Consider the following 11,359-nt stretch of genomic DNA (forward strand, 5'->3'; position numbering starts at 1 on the left):
TAAGAGAAACACATCACCTTCAGCTGAACCTCTTAATTTCCTGATTCCACTTGGGAGCCTCAGCCTTTCCTTCCATCCTCCCCTTCTTTAAACTCCCTTGTACTTTTCCAGCAGTGACTTCTGAGGTCCCCCAAGGGATTGCACAACTGTTGTCCAGCAGATTATTAATCAGTGTCCATTCGCTGTGGTTAAGAGATAGACACATCATCCCATAAGGTAAACTTCCTGACTATTAACTTGGGAGTTTATTGGAAAGGATTTGTTTTTAAATCTCTCTGTACCTCATAAAAAACAGCATCTGAATTATGTGCAAATTTTACTTTTCCTTGTTAGTTGAATTTGAAAGTCTGTATGTCTAAAGAAAAGATCAAACTAGAAGAGAAGCTAATAACATTTCCATCTGAACTAGGAATGATTATGTTGTGTTTCAATCCTTCCAGTTATCTTTTCTTCTGTATATCATTTTGTGCCATTCATCAGCTTTGTGCAAATTAGAGCAGAAATCCATTTTTTATTTAATTATCATAATGATTTACTTTATAGCACAGATTTACTTCTTTATGGGCATTTTTATCCAAATACTTTCCTAAAACTTCCATCTTAATTTGTCTCTATAGCCATAGACCATCTATCTGACTGAGAACATGGCATATTGTCTATATTTTGCCTCAGTGGATTAAGGGATTATTAAATTTGTTGCATAAACACATAGGAAATATAATTATGTTTGAATTATAAAAAATTTTGCTTCATTATTCAGAATTCTTAAGATGAATTTCTTTTTAAAAAACCTTTATTGGGGCAGGAACCATGGCTCACTTGGTTAATCCTCTGCCTGCGGTGCCAGCATCCCATATGGGCGCTGGATTCTAGTCCCAATTGCTCCTCTTCCAGTCCAGCTCTCTGCTGTGGCCCGGGAGGGCAGTGGAAGATGGCCCAAGTGCTTGGGCCCTGCACCCACATGGGAGACCAGGAAGAACCACCTGGCTCCTGACTTCAGATAGGCCCAGAGCCAGCCATAGCGGCCATTTGGGGAGTGAACCAACAGAAAGAAGACCTCTCTCTCTGTCTCTCTCTCTCTCACTGTCTATACCTCTACCTGTCAAATAAATTTAAAAAAAAAAGAAACTCAAAAAATAAAAAATAAAAAACCTGTATTTTATAGCATGCATAATTTTGATAAAAATATGACCAAAATAGTTTTTGTTACTAATATGTGTACTCAGAAATTATGATTTTAGTTGGACTTTCCCACAGTTTCTTCTTTCTTTAAAAAGTGTTGCTTTAAATACCTACTAGGAATGAAGTTAGGACAAGCATATTAACTTTTAGAAGAAGAGAGCCTTGGATTAAAATCTCTGGAAAGTTTAAATGGTCCTCTGTTAGATGTAAACAGCCTCACCAATGCAGGAGCACCTGTTCATTCAGCTGGAGTCTAAGATGTTTGGACCTGGCTTGGCAGTTTTCCACTCTCATACTTTTGATAGGGTGTCAGGAGTATCTGCTCTGCCTCTCACCACCTTCCTCCGGGCCACACCTTAATCCCTGCCCCCAACACTTTCAGTCATGAACCTCAGTTGAACTTTTCACACATCATTGTTTGATATTCTCTCTACTATGCCCACATTAAAGAAAAGATGATGACAAAGACAAAGGAGAGGGGAAAGGGAAAGGGGAGGGAATAGTAGTTGTAAAGGAGAGGGAGAAGAGAAGAGAAGAGAAGAGAAGAGAAGAGAAGAGAAGAGAAGAGAAGAGAAGAGAAGAGAAGAGAAGAGAAGAGAAGAGACTAAAAGGGGAGAAAGGGGTGAAGAGGAGGCAGGAATCCTCATCTGTAACCTCCCAAATCAGTGGTATGGAGGCCTCTGGTATTTGATTTGGTCTGTCTGGTTCCATCAAAGCTGGTATTTCTACCAATGTGCTGTCTTTATATGGATTATGTCTGGTTTCCCTAAGATAGTACACAGCTCACTGCCATCTTTTATAACATTCTCAAAGGGTAGCAGCTTCCTTCTTTACCCTTCTCTCCTAGTAAGTATTGTGTTGGTTATGTTGGCTGGTTGGTAAGCTTTGAATCTTCAGCTTCCTCTTTGGAACACAGCTCTCCTTTCCATGGAATGATGGGGACTGTTGAGGTCGTCCCAGCATGTGGAGAACAGGGATGGGCATGCTTTCTTCCCCAGATCCTTTGCCCAGGCTAGCCTGGTTGGCACCAACAAGCTTTGAGTCTCCTAAAACCTCTGGAAGTATGGCAGTCATCAGTGCCTTGAATGCAAACATTGAAAGCTCTAGGAGATGCTGATCTATTTAGCCTAGTCCATTTCACTCAACCTGAAGGTTCCATGGCTCAGCAAGCATCCTGCCAGGGAGAAGGGAGAAGCTAGTTTGGCTTCTTTGTAGACATCTCCATTGTCTATGATTTAATAGGGGATTTTTTTTCACAGGGACAGAAATTCTTCTCCTTCACAGGTTGTGAGCTTCCCTCAGGGTTCACGTCCCCAGTGGCCTTTTCTCCCAAGTCTGCCCCTCCGCTCTGGGAAGAAAGGAGGATTATGTCTGCTGGTGGCTGCTTTCACTCTGCTGCTACTTTGCAAGTGCTGGCAGGGGTAGGGAAAGAGGAATCAATTGCTTTCTCCCTTTACAGTAGAATCCTAAAGACTTTATTTTCATTTGTGGATTCCTATCCTACTTAACACTCTATCAACATTCATTATTGCTTGTCATTAATGGGACATTTCTTCAAGGTTTGAAATTTAAATAACTCATATAAGAAAGTAAAGAGTCAATGATAGGCCGGCGCCACGGCTCAATAAGCTAATCCTCCACCTAGCGGCACCGGCACACCAGGTTCTAGTCCCGGTCAGGGTGCTGGATTCTGTAACGGTTGCCCCTCTTCCAGGCCAGCTCTCTGCTGTGGCCAGGGAGTACAGTGGAGGATGGCCCAAGTCCTTGGGCCCTGCACCCCATGGGAGACCAGGAGAAGCACCTGGCTCCTGCCTTCGGATCAGCGCGGTGCGCTGGCCACAGTGCGCCAGCCATGGCGGCCATTGGAGGGTGAACCAATGGCAAAAAGGAAGACCTTTCTCTCTGTCTCTCTCTCTCACTATACACTCTGCCTGACAGAAGAAAAAAAAAAGAGCCAATGATAGCCAATAACTCTAAGCCTACACAGGTAAGAGACAGTTGATTCTGGTTCTTCCTGGCTCCATAGTCCATGCTCCTCCTACACCTTGTGGCTTTCTTTGATAAGTTATCCTGTATCACTGCAACTCTCTTAGCAGATACAGAAAGCTATGAGGATAAGATGTAATTTACTCATTCATTCTACACTTTGATGCTTTTTATTAGATATTTAAAGATTCAATAGATATCATTAGCTTAACTTGATTCATTGAGTATTCTTCAAATAAGTATCTAGTGAGGACACCACTATATGCCAAGCATTGTGTTGAACATGAAAATTATAACAATGGAAAAAGAAAGTACTTGCTTTTATAATTTGCATTCTATTGTATATGTCAAATGATAAATTATCAGATATGTCATGTATTTTCAATATATATATAAATGATAGAAATTTAGAAAACTAAATATAAATATATATTATATGTACAAATTACAGCCAGTAGTAGTGCATTTTATGGGAAAAAAAAGGTAGAGCATGAAATTGAGTGGTCAAGCAAAGTGTTATTTAAGCAAAGACCTAAAAGAAGCGTGATCATGATGCTGTATCTAGAATTCTGCATTCTGATATCTGGAATAAGATTATTCAAGACTGATGGTATAGTGAGTACAAAGGCTTCAGCATGTTGCAGAATTAACAAGAAGGCCAGTGTGACTAGAAAGAAATAGCATGAAGAGAGAGGGGAAGAAGTCAGAAAACTTAGGCAGTGATTATGACAATAGGACTGACTTTGTATTATATTTTGAGGGAATTGGGAAGACATTCAGTCCAACGGGATGTAATTAATTCTCATTTTTAAATTTGACAGAAAGAGAGACAGAGGGAAGGAGGGAGAGGAGAGATTTTCCATCTGGTAGTTCACTCCCCAAATGCTAGGTAGAATAAAGAATAGGACAAGGACAATGCCAGGAACTGGAAATTCAATCCAGTTCTCTCATATCAATGGCAGAAACATAACTACTTGAGCTATCACCTGCTGCTTCCCAGGGTATGCATTAGCAGGAAGCTGAAATTTGGGGCACAGATAGCACTAGAACCCAGATACTCTAATATGGGATGTCCTCACTAGCATCCTAACCAGTGGCTTAACTGTTAGGGCAAATACCTGCCATTAACTGAAACTTTTAATAGTAGTTGCTCTGGTTCCTGCATTGAGACTGGACTATAGGAGAATTGAGTGCGGAAATGTGACATCAGTTACAGGTATTTCCCTCACAAGCAAAGGTGATTGAGTCTTAGATCTGAGTGTTGGCAATTATGATGGTGAGAAGTTGCCGGATTCTAGACATGTTCTGAAAATAGAGTTGACAGAACATGGCAGTGGATTCCATATGAAGTCTTTGAGAAAGACAAAGAGGCCAAGCAGAATTAAAGGAATTTGGCCCACATTTAATGATAAGCAGAAGAGTAAGTTTGGGGTAGGGTAAGGTTGGGGGAGAATTCTAGACATCATATGATTTCTTGATGTCTAAGTGGAAACCCTGAGGAGGCAGATCAGAGAATGAGTCCAAGATGGACAAAATTAAGGAACTTCTGGGGAGATATTTTCTCCAATATCAGAAACAAAAGGTAACAGAGGCAGTGGGCATTTGACCTAGTGGTTGAGACCCTGTTTAAAATGTCCATATCCTATATCAAAGTGCCTGATTTGCATCCTACATCTTCTGCTTTGGATCCAGCTTCCACTTAATGCACATCCTGGGAGGCATAAATGATGATTCAAGTAGTTGGGTCCCTACCACCCATTAACCCATATTAAGTTCCAGGCTCTCAGCTTCAGCCTGGCCCAGCTCTGACTGTTGTAGGCACTTGGGAAATGAATCAACAGATGGAATATCCCTGTCTGTCTACTTCTGTTTCTCTGCCTTCCAAATAAGTTGGAAAAATTTTTTGAAAAGAAAACCAATGAGCAGAAGGATTAACTAGCTTGACTGCAAATATACAGCTAGCAAGTGGCAGAGTTGAGACTCAATTTGAGTTGGTCTGGCCCCAAAGCTCACATTTGAACCAATGGTCCATGCTACATCGGCTCTTTGCTTCTTTGAAGCACTTCATCAAGACTTTCTCAGCTGCGCTACTCTTTTCCATCGTCAAGATTTATAGCATTTACATTCTATTTCATTACCATAATTCCCACAATTTGTCTTTATTCTGTATTTAAATATGTTCATTAAGAGTACCACTTCTTTGACATCAGCCTCTCTGTTCCTTGCTAATACAAACACTTCTTGTTGGACTTGATCCCCCTCATCAAGTCATTTCTGTGGCACGGTTCTCACATACCACATTCCCTGAGATATTTCTTGCTTGCAAATATCTGGCTTTGATGTGATATCAAAGGGCAGTTTATTTTTGAATCTCACTCTCTTAACTCAGAACTTTGCAGATAGGGCTTTATTGGGTCTTAGCACCAAGTGTTGCTTTGCTCTTTTCCCTGAAGCTTCTCCAATTATAAGAGGGTTGAGCTTTCTGACTTCAAGTAGTTTTTCAAGAAATATTCACAGATAATCTTTTCTTGCCTTTTAAGAAATTTATTTGAGAGACAGGGAGAGATACAGAGTGTTCCCATCCACTGGTTCATTCTTCAAAACCATGGCTGGGTCTAGGGTAAACTGAAGCTAGAGCTGGAGCTAGGAACTCAATTGAAGTCTCCCATGTGGGTGGCAAGAACCTAATTATTTGAACTATCTCAGCTGCCTCCCAGTGTGGGAATTAGCAGGAATCTCGAATTGAGAACAGAGCCAAGATTCGAATCTGGGTATTCCAATGTAGAATGCTGGCATCTTATTGGGCTCTTACCACTAGGACAAATGCCCATGCTTTCCTTGTATTTATTTGTGAGTTTGAATTTGCCTATTGTGTTTATAATTAAATCAAAAATTTAACTTATTATTTATTTTTTTGACAGGCAGAGTGGACAGTGAGAGAGAGAGACAGAGAGAAAGGTCTTCCTTTACCATTGGTTCACCCCGCAATGGCCGCTGCAGCCAGCGTGCTGCAGCTGGCACACCACGCTGATCCGAAGCCAGGAGCCAGATGCTTCTCCTGATCTCCCATGCAGGTGCAGGGCCAAGGACGTGGGCCACCCTCCACTGCACTCCCGGGCCACAGCAGAGAACTGGACTGGAAGAGGAGCAACCAGGACAGAATCCGGTGCCCTGACTGGGACTAGAACCTGATGTGCCCATGCTGCAGGCGGAGGATTAGCCTATTGAGCCATGGCACCGGCCTAAAAATTTAACTTCTTATGCTCTTTTAAGTCACATTTTCTTTCTCAAAATTTGGTGGAAAATGTTTGCTGTTTTTGGAATTGATTGTTAATAATTTTAAAAAATCAAATCTGAGTGGGCATTTGGCACAGTGGTTAAGACACAGATTGAGACATCTGCACCTCATATAGGAGTGCCTGGGTTCTAGTTCCAGCTCTGCTTCCAACCCATTTGAAAAAAAAAAAAAAGATATACACTTATTTGAAATGCAGAGTTGCAGAGAGAGAGAAAGAGAGGGATGAGGAGTAGGAGATATCTTCCATATGTTGGTTCACTCCCCAAACGGTCACAACAACCAGTATTGGACCAGGCCATGTAGATGACAGAAGCCCAAGCACTTAAATCATCTTCCACTGCCTTCCCAGGTGCATTAGCAGAGAGCTGGATCAGAAGTAAAGCAGCCAATCCTCAAATCAGTGGCAATATGGGATGCTGACATGGCAGGAGGCATCTTAAACTACTACACTACAATATCAGCCCCCTGCCAACCCAACCCATTTTTTAAATACAAGAAGAAGGCAAATGTTGGCTCCAATGAAAGACCTGGATGGAATTTCAGGCTGCTGGTATAAGCCTGGCCTAGACTTGGCTTTTAGGGTATTTAGGGAGTGAACCAGTAGATTGAAGATCTTTGTGTTTGTCTGTCTCTCTATTTGTCTGTCTTTCAAATAAAATGAAAATAAATAAATTTTAAAAGTCAAACCTGTAAAATAATATAGTTGTGTTTGTGTATCTGTGTGTGTATCTTGCTCCAATTCCTAACAGTTCCTAAAACCCATATAATCTTCTGAGTAATAAGGATTCTAGGAGCATCTTCTGTTCTAATTATCCTTTGACCTCAGTTCTTGACACAGAGCTTCCAAATCCCTTGGAATTTCCTGGGTGATAGGATTGTATTTTGGCCTAATGAGGAGCCTATTTGTGAGCTTCTAGATCATGGCTGATGACAAGACAGGCCAAGCCATGGCCAGAAACTTAGAACTTTTGACCTTGCTCTCTTCCTCTAAAGGAGAAAAGAATCTGGAAATTGAGTTAATTAATAATGGATCATCCCTGAATGATGTAGCCTCCATAAAAATTCTTGAAGTACGAGAGCACTTAAAAATATTTTGGAAAAATGGAATTCAAAAATAAGTTTATTCTGTTGTACGAAAAATGAAATCCATACATAGTTCTTTTCATAGTACGCATTTCCCATGAACTTTTTGGAGAGCTGGTGTATGGGTGGTGAGGGTGCCATGCACTGACTCTTTAGGAAAGAAGTATTTGCACTTGAGATCCTTCAAGACCTAGCCCTATATACCTCTTCATCTGGCTATCCATCTATATCCTTTATCATGCAAAAGTTGATGACAGTGAAAGTTTGTATGAAAATTGGGATTTTTAACCAGCTTTGTGTGAGGTGACCTCCTTTACCTGAACATTTTATTGAGATAGATATTACATCAGACTGGAAATTGCATCCTCTACCTAATATTGTAAAACATAAGGCATATGAGTCTGCTCTCAGGATTGTTTTAATGGGACATGGTAAATGGGAACCACTAGAACTTCCTGAGCCCACTTAGGTGATTAATTTAAAGCAATATAGGACACCTAGTAGGCAAAAAGAGATTATGGTTTTAATTAATGACGTGCCGGAAGCTGAAATGCTGGTTCCAGGGAATTCTCTGTAATGGCCCTGCATGACCAATGAAAAAGGTAGAGAGCTCTTGGTGACTAATAGTACACCACTAAGGTTTAAATAATGTTGCACCTACCATAGCCTCTGCAGTCCTGGACATTGTTTCAATCATACAAAAAGTATAACAGGTTAATGGATACTGACTGATATTCAGCACTTGATCTTGCAAGTGCTTTCTTCTTAAGCTCAGAAGTGAGTCAATCATAGTTCACCTTCATGTGGGACTGATTTCAATTTCAATCTACTGTACTGCTACAGGACTATTTATTTAAAAATATTTGTTAATTTGAAATTCAGAGTTGCAGAGAGAGAAAGAGAGATCTTCCATTTACTTGTTCACTCCCTAGATGGCTGCAATGACTAGGGCTGAGCCATGCTGAAGCCAGAAGCCAGGAGTTTCTTCCAGGTCTCCCATGTGGGTAGAAAGAGCTCAAGCACTTGTGCCATCTCCCCATGCTTTTCCCAAGTCATTAGCAGGGAGCTGGATTAGAAGTCGAGCAGCCAGGACATGAATGGGTGCATGTATGAAATGCCAGCATTGCAGGCAACAGCTTTATCTGCTATGTCACAATGCTGACCACCGGGATATCTTTTTTAAACAAAAATTTATTTATTTGAAATGCAGAGTGGCAACAGAGAGGTAAAGAGAGAGATCTTCCATCTGCTGGTTCACTTCCACAAAGGACCACAACAAGCCACAAGCCAGGAACCCCATCCTGGTTTCACAGGTGACTAGGGTTCAAGTACTTGGGCCATCCTCCACTGTCTTCCTAACTACATTAGCAGGCCTGTGGATCAGAGCAAAGCATCTGGGACTCGAGCCAGCACATCGATATGGGATGTTGGTGTCATAATGGTAGCGTAACCTGCTGCACCAAAACACCAGTCTCTACTACAGGGCTATCTAAATCCACCAGCTTACCCTCATACTATTTAGGAAAGTATTTGAACTTGATGCAGGTCACAACAGTTATAATACACAATGCTGGTGACATTATGATATGAGAACCTGAAGAACAAGCATGGGTGAATTTGAATACAATGGTGACCCACATGGGCAACATGAGGTTGGTTAACAAATTTGGCAAAGATCCCTAATGGAATCATCAAGTGGAGGAGCTTCTAAGGAGCACCCTCACCATCCACCCCTGAGATAAGGAAAGTTGTGGGAGACCTTATGGTATACTCAAGCCAAATTACATCAAAGTGTGGCTACCACTCACCTAACTCTAGCATGAGAGATTCAACTTTTTGGATGTGAAACAGGTATCCTAACTGTAGTGACATAATCACTACAACATGTATGATGGACTCAATAGTGTTCTGCAATACTGAAAGGGATCTTAAAGTTGAAAAGTACCTCTCTAAGTATCCAGGGACAGCACTGTGGGTGCCCCAAGCAATGGCTTGACCTGCTATACCACAATGCTGGTTCCTTTTTATTTTTTTAATATAGTATATTTTCACAATTTCCAAGCCAGCTTTTTGAATCTTTTTTCTGGCACCTATGAATAACTCTACTCAAATCTATAATATAAATTGTGAAATTTGTGACACTCAGCCTACTGGACTTAGTCCTTGGTTGTCTGGTATTAGCACCCAGACCACCAGGGAGGCTTCTGTAGCAGGTCTATCTACTTTTCTTCAGTTGAAGGCCCTGGTGTATGCTGAAGGAAAGTGAAAGTGCAGAGGGACTCATCTGGGTCTACCTGCATTCTTCATTGGAGGTCACCAGCTCTGCTTTCACCTTCAGTATTTTTTTAAATGTTCTGCATCATTTCACCTAGTTGGTGAAATTCTGAAAGAGAATCCACTGGGGATTTAAATTTTTTTCCAAAATTCATCAGGAAGTGCTAGAAAATGCCAAGCCTCTCTAGAGGGTCTCTCTATAACCTCTCTATAGATTCTTCAGTCCATTTCTATTGGTTCTGTTGATGTGGCCCTTTCTCTACAGGATCTGTCCTTGACTCTTTCCAAAATAGCTTTCTCATCCTCTCAGCTTCAACTAGGTTGCTGCTCTTTAATGTCATGGTGGTAGGTACAAACCTTTTTTTAAAAAAAAAAAGATTTATTTTACTTCTTTGAAAGTCAGAGTTTCAGAGAGGTGGAGGCAGAGAGAGAGATATCTTCCATCTGCTGGTTCACTACCCAGATGGCTGCAATGGCAGTAACTGCACCAATCTGAAGCCAGGAGCCAGGAGCTTCCTCCAGGTCTCCCACGCAGGTGCAGGGACCCAAGGACTTGGGTCATCTTCTACTGCTTTATCAGGCCATAGCAGAGAGCTGGATTGGAAGTGGAGCAGCCGGGACTTGAACCAGGGCCTATATGGGATGCCGGCACTGCAGGCTGCGGCTTTACCCGCTACACCACATCACTACCCCCCAGGGTACAGATCTTAATGAGAACACTGAGAAGTTTTCTGATTCTTCTCTTTTGCTACTGGAACATGGAAGTGAAGAAAGGAGCCACTTCAGTCAACCCCATGGCACAACAGAACTGTGCATTTGCCTTGTCTACCACTTTTGAATTTAATGACATGTGGTTCTTTGCCTTCTCTTGTTTGGTCATTGGACAAACTTTTCACTAATATTTATTATGTGGTATTTGATTCACTTTCTAACCAAAACGGGGAGACAATATTTGTGATGCAGCTTATTTTGCCCTTTTACCCTAAAATCTATATAATATTTTAATGTAACGTGATCAATTAGAGTACAAGCAATACATAATATACATAAATGCACACACAGCCTAAGGGAAAAATCTTCAGTTCTACTATGAAAGGATAATCATTGTTAGCACTGAACATTAAAAATGTCCAATGTATGTATATACTATGTCATCAAATATACAGCTTTGGTTATTTTCAATTTTCTCCTTTCAAGATGTGTTTAAATTTTTTTAAAAAATATTTGCTCATTTCATATGCAGAGGGAGCACTTCCATTTGCTGGCGTACTCCTCAAATGCCCACAATGTCCAGGGCAGCTAGAAACTCCACTCAGTTATTCTACACAGGTGGCAGGAACCCAACTGCTTGACTTGTTACCACTGCCTTCAAGGGTTCACATTAGCAGAAAACTTGAATCAGGAGCCAGAGTCAGGGATTGAACTCAAGTACTTTGATGTGGGACACGGGCAAAATAATAACTAGCATTTAAACCACTAAGCCAAATGCCCACACCTAAAATGCTTTTAGAAACTGATTTCATTGGGGCCAGCGTC

The sequence above is a fragment of the Oryctolagus cuniculus genome, chromosome 9 (genome assembly GCF_964237555.1).
Source record: "Oryctolagus cuniculus chromosome 9, mOryCun1.1, whole genome shotgun sequence".
Lineage (NCBI taxonomy): Eukaryota > Metazoa > Chordata > Mammalia > Lagomorpha > Leporidae > Oryctolagus > Oryctolagus cuniculus.